The sequence below is a fragment of the Lemur catta genome, chromosome 11, assembly GCF_020740605.2.
Source record: "Lemur catta isolate mLemCat1 chromosome 11, mLemCat1.pri, whole genome shotgun sequence".
In the NCBI taxonomy this organism is placed as follows: Eukaryota; Metazoa; Chordata; class Mammalia; order Primates; family Lemuridae; genus Lemur; species Lemur catta.
The window spans coordinates 71,152,709-71,174,127 of record NC_059138.1 but is presented as its reverse complement, the minus strand read 5'-3'; the positions used below and the strand labels follow the sequence as shown (position 1 = coordinate 71,174,127).

The 21,419-nt window shown below is 40.7% G+C and overlaps 1 protein-coding gene across 1 annotated transcript in view; it reads right to left on the bottom strand.

Moving 5' to 3' along the window:
- The window catches only part of PALS2 (protein associated with LIN7 2, MAGUK p55 family member), a 107,208-nt gene extending 93,264 nt beyond the window's left edge, over positions 1-13,944 (bottom strand). The window contains exon 1 of the mRNA XM_045564349.1: positions 13,793-13,944. The gene's annotated coding sequence lies outside the window, so the exon portion shown is untranslated. The remainder of the gene's footprint in view (positions 1-13,792) is intronic.
- Between the last annotated feature and the right edge of the window lie 7,475 nt (positions 13,945-21,419).

The window sequence follows — 21,419 nt, the reverse complement described above, 5'->3', positions numbered from 1 at the left end:
AAAAATATTCATACTCTTCACAATGGCCTGCACAAGGCTTTGTGATGGGAGACAGTGACTTATGTGACAGGAGGTGGAGCTCAGGCAGTGATGTAAGTGATGGGGAGCAGCTGTAACTACAGATGAAGCTTTGCTCACCTGCTTGCCCACCACTCACCTCCTGCTGTGCGGCCCAGTTCCTAACAGGTCACGGATCCGTACCAGACTGCAGCCATATAGTACACATAATACAGCCAATCCTCATTATTCATAAGTTCTGTATTTGTGAATTCATCTACTTGCCAAAATTTATTGGTAATACAATAATCAAAACTTGCAGAGCTTTTGTGGTCGTTTGTGGACATGTAGAGTGGCAAAATATTTGAGTCACCCAACATTGCACAGTCCCAGCTGAGGTTTAACAAGACAACACTTTGCTTTCTTGTTTCAGCTCTCATATTTAAAAAAAGTGTCCTTTCATAGTCTATTTAGTGCCACTTTTTTTTTTTTTGCATTTTTGTGTTATTTCACTGTCTAAAATGGCTCCAATCATAGTATTGAAGTGCTGTCCAGTGTTTCTGACCAAGAAGGCCACGATTTGCCTTACAGGAAAATGCATACGTTAAATGAGCTTCGTTCAGCCATGAGTTATAGTGGGGTTGGGTACAATGCTAATGAATTAATATTATATAAGGTGTCTTTAAACAAAAGCTCTCCTAAAACAAGGTTATGTATTGATCAGTTGATGAAAATATTGTGACCAAAGGCTTGTAGGAACATAACCTTGTATTTCCCCTAGAAGCAATAGTTCAATATTTATTAATGTAGTGTTTGCAGAGACTTCATAGGCCATAACGACCATGAATAATGAGAACTGACTGTATTTTAATTTACATGTCTGTCTCCAACACAAAATTATTGGGCTCACTGAGGATAGACATGGCATCTTATTTATTTTTGAACTCTACTTCTTAGTATTATGCCAGACACACTGCAGTTAACAAATACTTATTGAATGAAATTTTAAAATTGTGATTTCTCACCATTGTAATGTGATTTGCTCTAATGTATTAGCAGATAAAATTATTCTAAAGTATAATTATTCTTAGTTATGGTAAGATCTCTGTGTAGGCCAACAATTACACATTACCTCTCCACCTCATGGAGGCCTTGCTCAACCACATAATAGTTTGAACGTCATCTTCCATTCCTGCCCCTTGCCTCTTTTATAGCCAAAGACTATGCTCTTTAAGTTCAAACTTAAAATCACAGTTAAATGGAAAGGCATTTACAAACATTTACTTTTCCTCAGGTCAGTTAGCCCTAATACGCACAGACCTAAAAACTATTAGACACCCTTCCAGTCAAACACATGTGCCCACATTCCCTCCTTTTGAAGACCCAATGAAATGACAAAACAGCTATTTACTTTTAAAAAGAATAAAACAGCAACAATACTGAAAGTGAAGTGAGAGCAAAAGGAGAGAAAGATTAGCAAACCAGAAGTTTTAGGAAATGGTCACAAGTTAGAAAACAGACGAGTAGCTTGTGTGTCTGGCAAAAATGTAGGCTTGATAATCTGAAAATAATTCTCTCATATCTCAAAATGATAAATAAAATACAAAAACATCCCCTAAATTAAAAAAAAAAAAAAGTTCCTGAGAAAATCCCCATGGGCCAACATGAAGGGGAAAAAACCAAACTGGTAAGCAGGCCCTAAAGTCATGACTGCCTGGGTGAGTGTTGATCTCAGCGCTCAGAGGCCACAAGTGGGCCTTGGCCTGTTCAAGGAGGAGAACCGCAACTTAGACCCATCCACGTGAAGCTAGGACCTGAAAGGCCAACCCCCACCTTGTAAAAGAACAGTCTAGTAAAAATGTGCCTATTGGCCAAGAAAGACAAGGAAATTGGCTTGTTTCAGCAGGAGGAAAAATATCACCTGAACATTTATAATCACAGCCTACTCTCAAGGATTTAGGGTTCAAAATTACCCACCAGAAAACCCCCAGCAGAGAAATTACATAGTGATCCTGGATCAGTAGCTTCCACAGGTGTCAAAGCCTTAGCAAATCTCTCGAGGAATATGTCCTCTAACTAAGCTGCACACAATTCCCTTGAATAAAACCCAATCAAGCAAGAGCATGCAATTTAAAAATCACAAAACACTCAAAAAAGAGAGACAGCTGAAAACACGAGAAAGTAATACTATCATAAAGGAAAGCAGGTAAGATTGAATAATCTTATAATCTAAGACTTTAGTGGTTAAGCACAGTTCTTCCCAAGAGGACTTTCTCTAGGCCTCCCTTGAGAAGTCTACAAGTGTTAAAACATTCTTCTTTTATCTACTTAAGTCTACTAAAAGAAAATGGGCACTTACTCCAAAATTTTGCCTCCCACAGAGGAAAAATGTCACACCCATACACACACACACACATCTGGATTCACCACATCCTGACTACTACAGTGCAGACATACTTTTGCTTTCCCACTTCATTACCTTACTGTACAGAGTAGCTGGTATACATAGGCAGACTGTACTTATATTTTATATTAAATGGCCAATATGTTTAGATCCATCAAATGGAGGTGGGTTAAAGAAAAAATGAACTGGTTCTCTGAAACTATCCCCCCTTCTCTGTTACGGGTACGTTCATTCAACTTTTATCTTTATATTAAAACGATTTTGTTCTGCTTAACAAAAACAATGAAGCCAAATAAAAACCCTTGCACACCTTGTTCTCATGCTAGAATTTCAACGTTTTTTCATTTACCACTATAAACCATTATAAAACCTTTCCGTATTGTAAGCAGGAATAAAATCATTTTAAAGGAAATAACCACTAGATAGTTTTTCCTTTAAGTGTTTTGGTATTTAAACTTTTTGCATATACAAAAATTAGAACAGGTTCAAATACGACAAGAAAAAAACCTAGACTCAAGAATTAGTTCAACTCAGACGTGGGACATGAAGCACCTCAAAGCACATGAAAAGCACTGTTGTAAAGAGAGTATATAAAGAAATCACATCAGGAGGCCCTTGGAATTTGAAAATAGAGTGATCCTATAGAGAGATCACTGCAGAGTTAAATTAGTAAAAGTGAACACGAGATAAGTGAATTTACCATAAAACAGCCAACCCAAGTGAAGATGAGTAAAAATATTTGGAAATACTTGTGTAATCAAAGTGTTTAAGATATACCCTTAAGAACACAATAAAAACTACAGTAAGAATCTGTTGTATTACAAGCTGTTGGAAGGCAGTATCTCATCAAGCCTAGAAAAAAAGGAAGTAGGAAATTGACCTGTCTCTAAAAATGTCTAGGAAAGAACTTGCCTACTCTATATTCCAAGGTTTTTCAACCTTGGCGCTACTGACATTTGGTGCCAGATTATTCTTTGTTGTGGGGAGTTTGTCCTATGAATTGCTCAGTAACATCCCTGGCCTCTATTCACTAGGCCTTAGTAGCACCTGCTACCCTTAGAGGTGACAACCAAACATGTCTTCAGATATTACCAAATGTCCCTTAGGGGGCAAAAATGCTCCCGTGGAGAATCAACGGTATATTCTGAATAATGCAAATAGATGCTCTACAGTTTGGATGTTTTCCCCTCATATCTCACAGTGTCGGAGGTGAAGCTTAATGGGAGGTGTTTAGGTCACAGGGGTATATCCCTCATGAATGGCTTGGTGCTGTCCTGGCGGTAATGAGTAATTTCTTGTTCTATTAGTTCTCAAGAGAGCCGGTTGTTAAAAAGAGCCTGGCACCTTCCCCCCTCTCATGTGATCTTCACATGCCAGCTGTTTGCCTTCCAACATGAGTGGAAGCAGCCAGAGGCCCTCACCAGAAGCAGATGCTGGCACCTTGCTTCCTGTACAGACTGCAGAACTGTGAGCCATACAAACCTCTTTTCTTTATAAATTACCCAGCCTCATGTATTCCTTTACAGCCACAAGAATGGACTAAGGCATGAGTCATTGAGCTAATGTAGTCTGATTATTTCTAACATCAGGATCCCTCTACTCTTCTTGCTCACCTAGTAAATGTCTCATAATGATTTAGCTTTCTAGAGACAGTATGATCATGGTTGCAAGATGTACTTACTACACTGTTCTTTTATGAAATTTTAAAAAAGATATCAGGAAGACCCACGAACAAGTTTCTGATAATAAAAATCAAGCCACATACTTCTCACATTTCCCCACAATACTTAACACTGTACTGCATGTATGTCAGAAATTTGAACTGCTTTTAAAATGTTCTAACATACTTTAATATTTTTATATTCCATACTACTATCAGTACCTTGATTTTCTCAGTTTCCTTTTTTTCCCTAATTTTTACAGTTCCTCTGCCCTTTCCTCTCCCCTACATGACAATACCCACACAGCTCATCCATCATTATTACTATTAACGTTCTTCCATTGAAAGTTAACGGATATCATGCAGGGATAAATGAAATTTGACTTACTAATTAGTACCCAGGTAGGTGGTCTCAAAAGAACTTCTCCATCCTTTAACAATAAAGGGATAGAATATGGTTGAAAACAACCAGATAAAATCTAGGAAATATAACAACTTATATTAAAAAAGAAAATAACCTAAAAGAACCTTTAAACCACAACCAGGGCTTATCTTGGGGAAAAGACTGGAATTGTAGGGAAATCCCCAAACTCCAAAAATTCAGGGATGGTCTTTGCCTAGGAATCCCTTGAAAAACTTCAAAATATTTCTGTCATTTGTTTTGCCATGGTGAAATCAGTGTCTTTGTATTTATATTTTACTGTCCTTTCACTCTGCCATGACTGACTTTCAGTTTCATTAATTCACCTTTAAATTATCACAACAAACCTCTGCCTACTATCCTCTTCTTCATGGTAATCCACTCAGCATAGGGCTATCACACAGATCATGTTAAAATATCATTTTAATGACCAGACTGCATTAGAAAAACTTACAATCTTCTTTCATCTGGGAAAGTTTAAATTTCTGATCTTAATATCTAGCTTTCCATCTATTCAATCTAATTCACTGTTATTTCTTAATATAAACTCTCTGTTCTAACCACATTGATCTTTTCACTTCTTTGCGAACAAACACATTTCTCATTACCACCTAAATGCCATTACTCATGTTACTCACCCTATTTAAGAAATACCTTTTTTCCCTTAGCTATTCAATAGTTAGCCAGTTTATGGCCCACCTCCTGCTTTTGTGGAATCTAAGTTTTAGAGCTAAAATGGGTCTTCAAACTTATCTCAAAATTAATTCAATCAAATGAGTAGCAAGTTTCTCCACACAGGTGAGAATTTCATTTTCTGAATTCTTTCAGAGCTTACAGTCTGCTACTCATGATAAAACACTATTTATATGTTAAATTGTGTTGTTTCCTAACATGTTCAATAACTTAAACAAATATTAAGCATAGTCTATGTTCATGGGACACTTTGGCTGGGGGAATACATAGTTTTTTCTCTCAAATAAACTTACGTAAACTTTTATTATACGAAATTCCAGTATATAAATGTACACAGATTTTCTTTTAGTGAAAATTTCTACTTGGGAGTAACAAATTCTTAAGTTGTTATTTTTGGAGATACTTTGGGAAAGAGGGAACTCCAGGTTTAGATGATAAAAGAGAAGAGAAATAAAAAGAAGATAGAGTAGAAGATGTTTGTAGTGCAAGCTCTTACAAGAGAACAGCAGCAGAGATAAAACAAATTTGCAGCCTTCAATCTAAGATTGCAGAGCCTGTTGGGAAGGAGAGAATGGAGATGAGAATAACGAGGACAGAGCCAAGTCAGTGTTCCATTGTTATGTTCTGATGAATATTGGCATAAAATTATCATGGGTGGAAACTAATTATAAATACCTACTTGGCTATAGCAAGCTGAGTGAAATAAAGGTTACCAAAAGCTTATTTTTTATCTCAAACATCCAAGTTCTGCTATCTCTTGGACAGCATTGGAACCAGAAGTTGGAATCAGTAACTTTTAAATGAAAATAAGAAAAGCTCTAAATAAAACATCCAGAAAAATGCCTTCTAGGATTTATAAGGTGGTGGTGGTTTTTTTTTTTTTTTTTGGTCCAGACTGAAAGCCCTGAGACATTTCTTTTAAGAAACTAACGATGACAAGAAACTAACTGTATACTATCTGGTATTTCCAAAACTGAATTGCATAAAATGTTGATGATCTGATTGATATATTCTATTAATATTTAATATTTCAACTGGGCAAACATTAAAACTTTATAAGGATTTTTATGGGTTCATTCACAATCTTAGTCTCCTTAACATAATTTGTCCCATAATATTTTAAATTCCTTCATGGAAAATTTCTCTACCCCTAGAAGTTTTCAAGCGCTAAGGACTGGTGAGGGCACACTGTGACTCACACTTTGTCTCACAAGATATTACAACCTTCTTAAAAATGTGGTTTAAAATTTTTTTCATTGATCCCCTTTCAAAAATCACTAGCTTAAACAAAAAATTAAAAACATTTGAATCAATTTGTTTAAAAATATGCATGACTATCATTTCATTTCTAAAATAAGTAACCTTAATGAATTAAACTTCTTTACTCAGTTACCTAAGTTTTTTATACCAAAGTCCCAGCTAGAAGGATACTAAAAGATGAATGAAAAAGGCAAATAATTTTATGTAACTAAAGTTAAATTTTCCATAGAGCATTTAATTATGTGTATATATACATATTCTAGTAAAATAAAAAGGCAGACAAATCCACTTGAAGACAGCCACATTCCAACTTCAAATAATATTTATTACAGTTAATGAAAAAAATCAATGTTTTCTTTAGTAGAAAAGCAACTCAAGAATTAAGCTGGTAATATCAATAAGGTATTTATAGTAATATTCTATAATTTGTGAACTGTCTTTATAGTACCAAAACAAAATTTTCTGTAACATTAAAGAATTTGTAAAAAACTGACATTAACCCTCGCCATATCACCTGATTAAAAGCTGTTCAAATAAATGAGCTGCAACTGGAAATACTCCCAATTCCTTAGCGAACCATCATTTTTTGTACAAAATAGATCTTCTTTTTGGATACAAGACCACAGGAGTTATATTGTTCTTTATATGAAAATCAAGTTGAACGCTTTGGAAAGACCCAAAGAAACCAAAGTGACAAAACAAAAGAAGAAAACAAAAAGATAGACTGCTGTATAATTAAGGGTAAGCAAGATAAGTATAAACAACTGAGTCATAAAACACTAGAAGTCTAGATCCTACACTCAGATTGCTTCATAAACTTTTAAGTTCTCACACAAATCCGGTAATCAGTGATAATGCACTAGTTTATGTAAGGATGACCCAGAGCTCCTCGCAAAAGACTGACACACGAATGTATATTTTTAAGTAATAATAAAGTATACGTGAATCATTTTTTATGGCTCTTCACTTAAATCAATTTTCAGTTAGCCAAAAACTACCACTAGTCCTGATCAAATCAGATTAGAGGGTTTTACTCATGATATATGCTGATAGAGGCATAAAATTTTTTTCTAGTTACGACAAAAAAAGATACTGGCAATAGTTACCTTTAGAACAATTTTTCTGAACCTCAGCAATACTGACATTTTGGGCTGGATAATTCCTGTTGTAGGGGACTGTCCTGTTCACCGCTGGCAGCATCCCTGACCTCTACCCCATGGATACTAGCAGCAATCCCGCTCCAGTTTTGACAGCCAATGCTGCTGGGGTAGGAGGCCAGCAAAATTACCCCCCACCCACAATGAGAAACACTGACTTAGGCTGGATGCAGTGGCTCACACCTGTAGTCCCAGCACTTTGGGAAGCCAAGGTGGGAGAATTACTTGAGGCCAGGAGGAGGAGTCTGAGACCAGCCTGGGCAATAGAGAGACATCAACTCTACAAACAATTTTAAAAATAAGCCAGGCATGATGGTGGGAGCCTGTAGTCCCAGCTACTCAGGAGAAACTTGGAATCAATTTTTATTAGCCCCTCCCCCCTTTTCTGACCCATTTGAATCACCATTGTGCTAGGCTGAATAATGGTCCCCCAAAAGATATCTATGTCTTAATCTCTGGAACCTGTGAATGTTACCTCATTTGGAAAAATTGGTTTTCCAGATGTGATTAAGTTAAGGATCTTGTGATGGGGAGATTATGCTGGAGAGTCCTAAATACCATTACAAATGTCCTTAGCAGAGGGGGATTTCACATAGGGAGGGCAGAAGCAATGAGAAAAAGAGAGCTTAGAGAGATTTCAAATGCTGCCCTTGAAGATTGGAGTGGTGCAGCCACAAGCCAGGGAATTCCAGAGGCCACCATAAACTGTGGAAAAAGCAATAAATGGATTCTCCCTTAGATCCTTCAGAGGGAGCACAGCTCTGCTGACATCTTGATTTCAGTCCAATGATACTGATTTTAGACCTCTGTCCTCCAGAATTGTGAGAGAACAAACTTCTGCTTTTATTTATAAGCCAACTAGGTCTGTGGCAATTTGTTACTACAGTCACAGGAAACTCACACAATTATAAAAGGATTTTACTTTGACTTTAAAAATCTGATTTTAAATCTGCAATAAGTAAATGAGATAATGTATGGGGAGCATTTAGCATAGTTCCTGAAATGCAGGAAGCATTTTATAATATTACTGATACCACTATCAACATCATGCAAACCATGACTAAGCTCCAGCCTCTTGGTAGCAAGAGGAAAAAAAATAAAGATGTTCAAATAGTAAAACTGGGCATATATGTTCAAGGTCCATATGAATGAAAACACGCAAATCATCCACTTTGCCAGTTGTATAAGTCTTGTGTTATAATTTATCCTTACTGAAAAGAAAAATCGTGGATCCGGTCAGCCAATGATGGCTTCTTGGTAGAAGCAATCCTGAACATTTATTAGTAGAGAAAAAACAAGAAGGCAAATGAGGGAAGAGTGTGCAAGTGAGTGAAGCACTGGCAATCAATGAGATGTTTGTAGATGTGCTGAATTTGGCTAAAGTAGAGACCATAGCGAAATAGACCAAGTTCTAGGGTCAGAGTTATCTAAATGATAGAGGACTCTAAACGCTATGTTGAATGATTTGGTCATTAAACAGGATATTTCATAGGATGTATTATTTTATGCTCAAAAAGTGGCTCTTGGGGACTTTAACAATATAAACATGCTCCTGCCCCATGCGAGACCTATTAAATTAGAATCCTCTAGTGTAGGAAAACTCAAAAGGGTTCTGATGTCCACTTAGGTAGAGATCCCTACCAGAGTCACTTCATGGTAAAATGACCTACAGAACAAAATATCATAAAGTATATATTTATCCTTGAAGTATGCACTAAATTAATTCAGCCTAGCCTCTTCCTAGGTTAAAACTCCTCCCAAGATGTAGCCCCTATGAATTCCACCATAGAATTTCCCTAAACTAATCCCTCACCCTTCACTCTTCCTTTCCTAAGCATAAGGCCCTTCGTCTGCTCAGAAAATCATTTTCCTCAAGCTTTCCCACAAATTTTCCTAAAAAGGTACCACACATCTCCAGTTACCCTATCCCCTCTTTTAACACTTATCCTAACCAACTATGATCAAGTAATATGGTACAGAAAAAAAGAACTGTGAAAAAAATTCCATTAGTAACCATATGATAAACTAAAATTTATAAAAACTTCTCTATTGCCCATTTATTCTAATAAATATTCTAAGTACATTTATCAAGTGAAATTCTAAATCACTTTTTACAAAAGACTGCTTCCAAAGCATAAAATTATGAACTGGGGGTCTATAAAAAAGTAGTAAGCTAAACTCCTTCAATTCAATCTTTACTTAGTGCTACTAAGTAACTAACAAAGTGCTAGGCTCTGTGAAGGATACAAAGTATCTGGAAATCTCAGTGATTTAGAAAAAATATCATCAGTAATAGGGTAGAAGAAAGGGGGACCAGGGAAGGTTTGAAGGGTAACTAAATATGACCCTAAAAGGAATCTCTTTTGGGAGGGGTTGGCTGAGTTTGTTTCATGACTAAAGCCAACAGCAAAGCAATACAAGTTAGTGTTCATGTAAGTTGTATTACTATATTAGCCCTTTACCCTCCCCACAATTTGCGCATATTTCTAGTTTTTCCTTATTTACCTTAATGCTTTTCAGAAATTTCAACCACACCAATTTCCTTCCTTCCTTCCTTCCTTCCTTCCTTCCTTCCTTCCTTCCTTCCTTCCTTCCTTCCTTCCTTCCTTCCTTCCTTCCTTCCTTCCTTCCTTCCTTCCTTCCTTCCTTCCTTCCTTCCTTCCTTCCTTCCTTCCTTCCTTCCTTCCTTCCTTCCTTCCTTCCTTCCTTCCTTCCTTCCTTCCTTCCTTCCTTCCTTCCTTCCTTCCTTCCTTCCTTCCTTTCTTTTTTCCTTGAGATAGGTTCTTACTCGGTTGCCCAGACTAGAGTACAGTGCCATCATCGTAGCTCACCGCAACATCAAACTCCTGGGCTCAAGGGATCCTCCTCCCCCAGCCTCCTGAGTAGCTAGGACTACAGGCACACATTACTGCACCAGGCTAATTTTTCTATTTTTAGTAGAGACCAGGGTCTCACTGTTGCTCAGGGTGGTCTTGAACCACCTGTTAAAGTGACAACTTTAACAGATAGGCCTTTAGAAACTACCATGCCCAAGTATTTAACACAATCTGGAAGTTAGCCAGGACTGAATATTATTTTCCTACATAGAAAATCTCTCTTCTGGTATACTATACTTAAAAAAAAAAAAAAAAAAAAAAAAGGACAAAAGCAAAGCCACCTTAAAGGAAAAATGGAGAATAATCTAGGATGGAGGAATGATAGAAACTACTCCAAATTTTGTGCTGTTATTCCATGAATGAATTTACTATCATAAAGACGGCAGAATGGTTTTTGAATTATTCTACCATAATTAAGGAAGGTCAAAATTTAGGTTCTTTCTAAACTACTGTAAACGTTAACATCTTTTGTTTACTGAGTTCACCATTATTGAATTGGACATTAATAAGGTTAAATACTGTCAGAAAAGAAAAAGCAGAAGCCAGGTATGGTGGCACATGCCTGTAGTCCCAGCTACTTTGGAGGATCACTTGAGCCCAGGAGTTGGAGGCTGCAGTGAACTATGATTGCAGCACTGCACTCTAGCCTGGGCAACAAAGCGAGACCCAGACTTCTGATGTTATTGCACCTGGTAAAAATAGCCACAGCCTAATGGTCAACAAAGCTGTGGGCTTTCATCTTATCTCTATGACAACAATAAAGGAAGAACTTCCCCTCTGTGGTGAAATGAATACTAAAATTAGGTACAAGGGGCACTTCAACATCTCCTCCTCTGAATGCTTTTTAGAAGAGGAGACCAATCTGTATAAAGAGGTTTAGATATAGTATATATACTTCTTGGAAGAGTGATGATCTTTCCAGATCCTTCCAGACAACTAATATCTGTGTACATTAAGAAATTAAACCTACATTCCTTCTATGATTAATGCCAGTAAAGTCAGATCTCTGAAAGCTATAATGTATTCATGAATCTTATCTTTCAGTATGTTAGACGTTTAGTTAGCCCACTTAACAGTAGACCAAAAAGTAGACTGTTAGTAACACAGTCTATAAAGAAAGGTATGTTGTGAGTATGGTGTGAGTTAAAGAAAGGAAAGTCATTTAAACACCTTGATCAAGACTTGAATCTGAGTGCATCCTCCTCAGCACACTTAGCAGCAGTCTGGCAGAATGCCCAGGATGATTAGCAGCCAAATGTGTGTGAAGGAGGGGTATGGTCAAGCTAAATTGTAAAGTCTCCCCCCAGTGGTCACATACGAATAACAGGAAAGTGGGAAAAATCATTGCAGTTTCTGGGAGACTGAACAAAAATACTCCACGCAAAACTGGTCCTTCCAACAAAAAATAAAATCTTTGATTCAATACTTGCACCTTATCAGTAAAGAGATCTCTTGTGCTTACCTGCTATTGTGATATTTGTAAATGTGAAGACTACTTTTGGAAGAAGCTACAATTAAAACTAGTATAATTTTTCTCAGTATAACTTTGAGTAATAACTGATAATATCCTCCAAACAGCCCAGTATTTGTTTTATCAAATGCACAGGTATTCATTCTTCCTGAAATAAATATCAGCACATCCCTTGCAACTTAACTACACTTACCTGGAGTTCTGACACAACTGTAGTTAATTATCAAATGAATCACTTTGGAAAGAAAAATTAGCTTCAGTGTTATATACCTAATGTCTAAGTTACAAAATACTCTTTTTCAAAAGTCACCTAGAACCAGGTAATTTATATTACAGTAAGTGACGTAAAAAGTACAAATGGGTCTTCTTGTCTCTTTTAATATTTATTTTCTTAGTGTATTTACAATTAGATAGCCTTTGACTAGCACTAACCCTGTATTATTTGCAACTCTCTCAGCAATAATTTGCTGATGCTACTCACTTTTAACAAAGCTCAGATGTCAAAAATGTGAAAGGCATTTAATCAAAACATCTGTTGTCTTCTGCTAACCTTCCATTATTAAATGGTAAAATATAGAAAGGGATGGTAAATATTTAAACAAACAACTTCAATTTTAAAACAGCTTTTTAAAAAAGTAACACATACAGAGTCTCAAAATTATGTGTTCTTGGTTATCCCAAGCCAAAAAGGGGGAGACAGAAGGGAGGGAGAGAAGCAGGATGTGTAGTCTTCTGGAACAATTTCAGCCCAAAATGAGACTCAGAATAAAGCAAACTGCTCTCTCAAATGTTTAAAAATATGATTCAATTTTAAAATCCAACAGTTGGCCTATGAAAAACAAAAAAAAGATTCTTTCTTATATAGAGCTACTAGATTTGCCTAAGCACCTTAATTTTCCCAGTATTGATTTAACCTCGAATGTAAAATAATTCATTTTGATATTCCCGATGAAAAAAGGATTCAGTGGCATCAGTAAGAAAGGGACACACATACTCCCCTTTCATAAAAACGGTGTGCAGTAGTTTCTACAGGACAAAACAGAGCAATTAAAAGTGTTGCCATCTGTGTATTATGTAACCTTAGGCTAGAATAAAAGAAACTTGGACCTTAAAGGGTAACACATTGTGCAAATACGCATTTAAACACATATATAATAGATTTAAGATACAAATGACCTCAAAATGACACAGCCCACAAAAGTTCTTTGTTTACTGTAATAAGGCCTCGGAAGACACAACTATAATCGGGCCTGGAACCTTACCATAATTGCCCAGTAGACGCCCAAAATAAGCAATATTGCTTGAAGTCCTATGTACAGAAACTATCTACGCATTAATAACTGTTAATAAGTTTCCAAATGATCACTTGAAAGATTTCTCGGGAAGAAATGGCTGCTAAATCATACTCCAACTGAGGAGCATTTTAACGCAGCCCAAATGTTCTCAGCTATATTACAACACCAAGTCAGGAAACATAAAGTAAAATTCCAACCACCTCCAAAGGCGTAGGAAAGAATAGAACGTGGCTAGCCCGGCCTTCACCGGCTGCTTGTAAGTAATGCGGAGAATTTTCTGAACCTCCCCATCAGTCTTCAATTCTCTTCCTTGCCTCACCCCCTCCCCCTACCCAACTGCACGCCCCAACCGATGGAAGTTTGATGGACGCAATCTCGAGCTGTAATCCCAGGGGCTGGCAAGATTGAGAATAAACTCCCAATAAAGTGTTAAAAAGTCCTTCTGGGGGAAAAAAAAAAATCCACCAACCAATCCACATCCTGTCATCACACGGTCTGATCCCTCCACCGATTCCCCTCCTGGCCCTCCACCCAGCGGAAAAAAAAAAGCCCCAGCACCTTTCTGGTTCCAGATAAATGCACCCGAGACCGGAGAGCACGATCTCAGCAGCGAACGCCCCAGAGCAGCGTGTGCTCGGCCCACAACCACTTTGGCCAAACTGGAGTCTCGTGCCTCGGAAGTAGCAGCGGTAGTTGCAGAAAGCCTCCTCCCCCAGGAACTCCGAGCTCAGGAGCGAGCCAGACGCCGGCGGGATCGCCCCCTCTCGGGACTGACCCCGAAGGTGGCAGTCGCAGCAACACCGCCCCCGGCGCGGCTCTCCATTCATGCTTTAACGCTACTCCCGCTGCAGAGGTGCCGGCGCCCCGCGCGGCCGCAGCCCCAGCCCCAGCCCCAGCCGGGGCCGCGCCGAGGAGCGCGTGGGGAGCGCCGGGCGCGGTGGGGCGGCCGGCAGCATGGGCCAGACACGTTGCCGCGCTCCGGCCCGCCCGGCCGCCCGCAGCCCGCGAGTCAGGGGCCCAGCCGAGCGCGCCCCTTCGCACGGGCCGGCCGGAGGCAGCGAGCAGCCTCCCCTCCCGCGCCGCCTCCGCCCGCGCGGCCCCCGGCCCGCCGGAACCCAGGTGCTGAGGGGCGGGGCGGGCCAGGGTCCCCGCGTGGCGCGCAGCGACGAGCAACAGGGCGACCCCGTCCGGCCCGGCGCGCGGCGAGACCGTTACCCGAGCGGCGTGGTGGCCCCACAACTCACCGGCTCGCACCTCGGCCGCCTCCGCGCCGCCGCCGCCGCCGCAGCTCCCCTGCGCCCGCCGCCACTGCTCTCCCTCAGCCACAGGCGCCGCCGAGCAGCCCCATCTACAAACTCGGGGTCGTAGTTGAGAATCGGAAATGCGTCTCTCACTGCCCTCTGCCTCCTTTTCCCTCCGCCCGCTCCCTCGCTCCCTACTCCGCCCGGGCTCCGGTCGCCCCCGCCGCCGCCTCCGCGCGCGCGACAAGCCTCCCCTCAGCCGCCCTCCTCCTCCTCCCGCCGCTGCCGCCGGGGCGCGCTCCCTCCCGGCCTCGCGCGTGCGCCGGACGCCGGGGAGCGCGCGCTCGGGCGCGAGGAGGCGCCGCCGCCTCAGGGAAGCCGGGCCCCGCCCCTGCCGCCGCGGCGCGCGGGCCAGGTGGAGCCCCAGCCTGCGCTCCCGGCCGCCTCGCCGCGGGGCTCCGGCCCCGGCCCGCACCCGGCCGCTGCCGCGCCCGCGGGAGGGCTCGTGCGATCCCGTCCCTGCCGGGTCTTCCAGGGCGAAATCGGCGCTGTCACTCAGCATTTACCGATGGACAACACACTCCACGGGGCACAAGAGAGGCTCCTCCCTGCCCTTTCGGAGAGTTTGCATTCAAAGAACCCAGGCGTGGGGCACAAAGGAGAAACAGACCTCCGAGAAAAGCCTCTGGAAAAATGCCTCCTCCCCTTTCTCTCTCTCCCACACACACACGCCCCTGGTTCTGATGTGTATTTGGCAGGTTCTACGGCGCTGACTGTGTCCTTCATGAATTTTCTCCCAAAGGCCCAACCGGGGGGTTTGATTCACGCCCAAGGAAACGGACGGACACTAGCCCTTTTCATAGCACCGAGGCTCCCGTGAACTCCCGGAGCCGGCTCTGCCAGACAGCCGTGGACAGTTGTTCCGCTCCGCCCCAACAGCTGGCCTTCCCAGACCTTGGAAGGGGCGGGAGCGGGCCGGGGACGGGGTGTACGCCGTACTTTCAGCCTCCACTCAAGGTAGGGTATGGCGAATTGTGATGAGCGTCCGGGCGTGCAGATGACACATTTTGACGGGAGCGCAGATTTAATTTTTCAGTTGAAAGGAACCGAGCAATGCGCTGCAGCAGAGGCTTCTGGCTAGAAAAACACAGCAAGGCAGGAGAACTCCTGGTCCCCTTAAAAGATCTCTGTGAACCCTCAGACCTGTGATGGGGACTTTCGGAAAAGCTATTGTGTTCTTCCTAAAATTGAAGAAACTATTAAATGTTGTTTAAATTGTACAAAATCTTTACTGCAGTCTTTTCAAACCATGAATGTAGAAAGCGCAAGTAAAACTTCGTATGCGGTGAATGTATCAGGTGGCCTCTCTGCAGCCTTTTCTGGCTTTTCTTGGGCACCTTGCACGGCTCCTGCACAAACCAGGCAATTGATAAATGTTTGCAAAATGAGTGCATGCATCATGGCCCTGTGGATTCAGAGACCAAGTTATGAGTTCTGTTGTCCCTCTCTGTGAATGTGGCAAACATGGAAGGGAGGAAAAAAATTGTGGATGAGCTGTAGGGCAAGTACCTAAAGCAGTGATTTTTGTCTTTAGCCTCAACTAAGCATCAAAGATTAATTTGCTTTTCCATTAGGATCATTAATTTTGTAAACCAACTTGTAGGGAGACTTTGTAAAGTGTTAATTTAGAACCTTCTTTCCTGGAACAGCAAACCCAAGGAAGGCTAATGGGAAGCATTTAAGGAGACCTGAATGTGCCAAAGGGCACAGAGTAACTTTGGACACATGTTGTGACCCATCCAGCAGTCAGGCCAGCTGGATGAAATGAAGTGCAGTGGGCCGTGAGCCCAACACCAAGGCAAAGCAGAGGCAGGATGGAACGATGGTTCCATGGAATGATGGTTTCTCTTCTCAGGGTATCAGCAAGACCTTCCAGGGCTTTCTTGCTGCTCCAGGCCCACTTGCTTCCCACACGGTATTAAGTGGGTCTTTCCTGGTGCACCCTACCCAGACCTGTGAACTTTGCTTCTTCCTTCTGACCCACACCTCACCACATCCCCTTGTACCCAGCTAGTTCCTTGCCCTGAGCCCCTTTGGTGTTGGGGTGGGGGAGGAGGATGAGTGTCATTTCTGGGTGTGCTACAGATCCCTAATAGTACACTTTTATTTTCTCAAGGATCTTCTGGAAACAACGTCCTAATCTACTCTTCACCCCACTCCCTGCAAGTAGAATGAAGTTAACTGAAGAAGTTTAGGGGAGGGAGGATTGGTGGAGTCTCTGCCCCTCAAATCACATGCAGACCTACCTGACTTATAGCTGGGACCATCCCTGGCCAACTCCCCCATCTCTGCATGTACCAGTGACTCAGAATTTAGGAGCAGGAACACAGGAACAATTATCTTTCTTTTACAGTTCTAAGTCTGTCCTTTAAGTAACGACAGCAGCTATTAGACGGAAGCTTATCACTGTTGTAGGACTCGGCTTCATCCTCAGAGTCAGAAAAATGATTTGTTCCAGATAACTATCTTCAATTGCTTCTCTTCAGGAAGCTCTTGCTGGTGAAATTTCTCTCTCAGTGTCTATATTTCATCAAATACTCATATACAGGTTATATTATGAAATACTACTTTCTTTTTATAAATAATAGTTCCACTTTATGACATTCTGTCCTTCCTTTAAAGGTGGGACATGCCAGAACAGATTGAAAGTGATCTAATTTGAGCATTGGAACTCCCATCATTGCTCACCAGCTCCCCTTTCTGAGAGGTCATCATTCTGAGACACCACCAGTCATTTCCCATACCTGTTAAAAATTCTTCATTCCAGCAAAGGGGAATGTTATGATTGAAAATGATGGTGAGACTTTCTCTTCAGTGTCCTTAATGGTCTGACTTTTCATTTCCTTCAAGGTTACTCAAAAGAGATCATATTTTTATCACAGCTCAATATCCCTAACTAATTCAATTTAAAATCTAGATTTTGATTCTTAATTCAAGAGTATCCATCCCTGTTTTCTATAATATTTCCTCCTTCAAATATAAACAAAAGTTTACATACTTTGAAAGTGATTGCATTTCCTTTTCCCTTCTGACCTGCTTTGCTACTACGGAAAGTAAGAATTTTGCAAATAGTAAAAGCTTCAAATTTTAGTAAAAGTGAGTCCTATGTGCTCGTTTTCCAACTAATCTGTTGTAATAAGAGCAGTGATGCTCCTGGAGGATAGCTTTATTAAAAAAATTGCAACTGACATGCATCACAAAGCCCAACCAAATTTTTCTCCAGAATACTTTATTTAGCTTCACCCCTTTTATCTCTGTTCACAAAGCTAGGTCAGACTCCAATTTCCAACCTCCTTGCTAACCTTTCTAATTCTAGCCTCTCTCTTGCTTGCTGGCAATTTATCCTACACTCAGAGCAGTGCTTCTCAATTTTGGCTGTTTATTGGAATTATCCAGATAATTTTTTAAAAAAACATTAATGTTGGGGTCCCACTCCTACATTTAATTCCTCTGGAGCACAGCCTGGGCACTGCTATTTTTCAAAGCTCTCCATTTAATTCTAATAAAGCAGCCAGGGTTAAGAACTATGGAAATAAATCATCTTCCTAAAAACATTTATACCAAAACAGTCTTCTCAAAACACTGGGGTAACTCCAAATTACCTCAAGTAATCGAGTTAAAACACCTAATCCTGTACTTTAAGACTCTTTTCCAATTGACTAGAATAGTCTTCTTTCAAAACAGCTTAAATTTATCTCCTTCCTAAAGCTTCTCCAGATTAGTCTCACCTGGCTGCCTGGAGATCGCGGTTCCCACCTCTGAGCATTCTGACTGGCACTGGTTTACAAACCCTTGGACCACAGTTGATTTTGTATATTATTGTTTTAATCTTGCTTTCATAGATATCTGTCAGAGGCGTTTCTTGTAATCTAAATCTCTCCGAAGTCCCACTGGGTCAACAGACAATCTCAAACAAAAATATCTTAGCGAATTTTCTCCTCTGCACTAGTCATCTGAAAGAATATTCCCTGACACAATGGCAGTTCGTTTTTTTTAATTAATCATCACAGTTAAAGCCAACAATTTTAAGAACTTAAGTTTTGGGGGATGTTTGGGTTTTTTTCTTACGAAAGAAAACTTTATATCACAGTATATCTCCCTGACTCTACTTACCATTATTCATTTATTTTAGGCATTGAAATTTGGCTTCCACACCCATCTCTCTACTGAAACTATTCTCTATGTCACAATTGACATTTTCATTCATGTCCTTTAATAATTTACTCATGATGAATGCTGGGAATAAAATAATCAACAATATCAAATAATCCTTATCTAATAGTGAAGAATAATAAGCAATTAAAATGTCATGTGTTAAGTGCATCATCAGGTGTCTTAATAGGACACAACAGAATTGTGGAGGGAGAGTCTTTGCTTAGAGTTCATGCAATTTACCTTCTCTGCGGTGTTTGAGGAGGTTCACCTCTCACATCCCTACTTTTTAAACTGCTCCCTTCCTTTGACTTCCCTGACAGTATACAACCTGGGAACTCCTGCTTCTCTGTTCTATCTCTGAACCCTCACTTTGTAGCTTTATTTCCTCCTACTTCCTAAGTAAAAATGTTCCACTAAGAATGGGAGAGATTTTTGAGGGGAAACTGTAGAAAGAGAAGATAGCATTGTTTATCTGAAGAATCTCACGGATCCTTAGGACTCTAGCACCAAACCTTCCACATCAGTATCTATTCTCCCTTGAGGCATGTTTTCAGTTCCCTGTTGAATGTCTCCATCTGGACAAGCCATTCACAGGTGCAATTAATCTGTCTCAAATCAAATTCATTGCTTCCGGCTACCCTAACCTAGCCCCTCCTGCTGGTATCCTTTCACTCTCTCCCAAACAGACACGTACTCAGGTCCCTTGCAGCCCCCCTTCTCAAAGTCATAGGAATAGATTCTCTTGTTCATTTCCTTTGGCCCTATGGAGTCCCTAACTCAATTCCCCACCCCAGGGCCTCCTTGCCCTAATCTCATCTGCACCTGACTGCCAGATGCCAGTCATTTTTATCCCTGCCTCCTTACTGTCTACAGACTCTATTCACAAGGTCATCCACAATGACAGTGAAGCCTCCCCTGTTTTGAGATTAAAGTCAGACATGTCTTGCACCTTCATGTTTCTACCCCTGTTTTTGCAGAAATCCCTTCCCTCCACCTCTGCTGGTTAAAATCTAAGTTCATATGCTCATCTCACAACCTCCTTTTCCATGAAGCCTTTTCTGCCCCACCCTAGAGGTACAGGAGAACCTCCTTTTCTGCAGTTTCAGTTTCTCCCAGTACAGTACAATAAGATATTTTGAGGCAGAGACCACTTCACTTAGCCTTTATTACAGTATATTTTAATTCTGTGTTATTCATTATTGTTAATCTCTTACTTGCCTAATTATTATAATAAAACTTCATCAAGATATGTATGTCTAGGAAAAAACATAGTACTGTATACATAGGGTTCCCTAATATCCAAGGTTTCAGGCATCCTCTGGGGGTCTTGGAGTGGGTGCCCCTCAGATACGGGGGAATACGGTAATTGCTCTTCTTTGAATGCCTATAACACTTTGATTACTTCTTAGAACCCCTTTCCTATGCTGCTTCATAAAAGCATCATTTCTGTTTTTAAGTATTTATCTTCACTTTTTTTTCACCACCACTTGGCCCAATCCCCTTCTTGCTTGCAGGTGAGAGCCCAGGGTGCTGTGTACAGGAATGCCTACAGCACTTGGCATAGTACTGCACATAGTAGGTGCTCATTTATTGACAGATAAAGCTGTTAGTTGGTGGACTTCTAAAATTAAAGAAAATTAAGTGACAAATGTTGCTAATTATAATTGAATACTCATTCTTGAGTATTCATGTTACACAAATGAGAAGCTCTTACAAGGACACTTGGATTTCAGGCAGAGACCTTAATTGAACTGCTTGACTTTATCCCACTAGTGGCCAGCATCTGTATCTAATTAACCCTTTGAGATTCTCATTTAAAATTGGCTTCTAAGTTCTACCTCTTTCGTTAATATATGAGCTAAAAAAATAATAACCCTTCTACTCAGCTATGAAGATATAAAACATGAAAGTGGGAATTAAAAAAAAAAACTGTAAACATATATGGTATCAGTATAATGCCCTGACCTCATTGGAGAGGCAGAGAGGTATAAAGTCCTAGAGGGAAAAGGGGGTCTTTTTGAAAAGTCTTATGGCATGATAGCCAAAAGGAGTATCAATAATGATTAAGCACAAAAGCAAAGGGTCAAACTGTGAAGCCGATGCTCCCCCAGGGGACTGATGAGAGGCCATGAAAGTAAAGTCAAGTCATGAAGATGCATAGTAGGCTCTTAAGAGATTTTTGTTAAGCAAATGAATAAAAGATGGTTAGGATGAGGGAGCAAACATGGAAGTAGGTGTGTGTTTGTAGGGGGCAAACAGGATAAGCTGTTTTGCTTATTAAAAATTCAGAAAGTTAATGGCCCATTTTAAAGTGATGACATCTTCATGCTAGGAAGTACAGGGCACTTAGTTCTTCCATAAAATAATCAGCTGTTTATTAATATGAAAGACCAGGTCTTTAAAAAAAGTGCTGCTTTGGTAATAACAGTGAGTAACAACTATCTATTGAGCTCACGCCAATGTGGCAGACACCTGTATATTTCCTTCACTCCTGTATTTCCTTCATCTAGAGCATCCCATGGGGATCAAGTGAAGAGGGGTTGTGTTCACCTGCTCAGGCCCCAGAACTAGGAAGTGTTGCAGTTGGCTCTCAAACCTCCTGCTCATTCCTACACTTCGTACATTGAATGCTCAGGTCAGTTCAACCAGAATGAACTATGATACAAGTCACCACAAGTAAGGGTTCTCTGTAGCATGTTATTTAACTCAGATTCACCACCATGATCTGC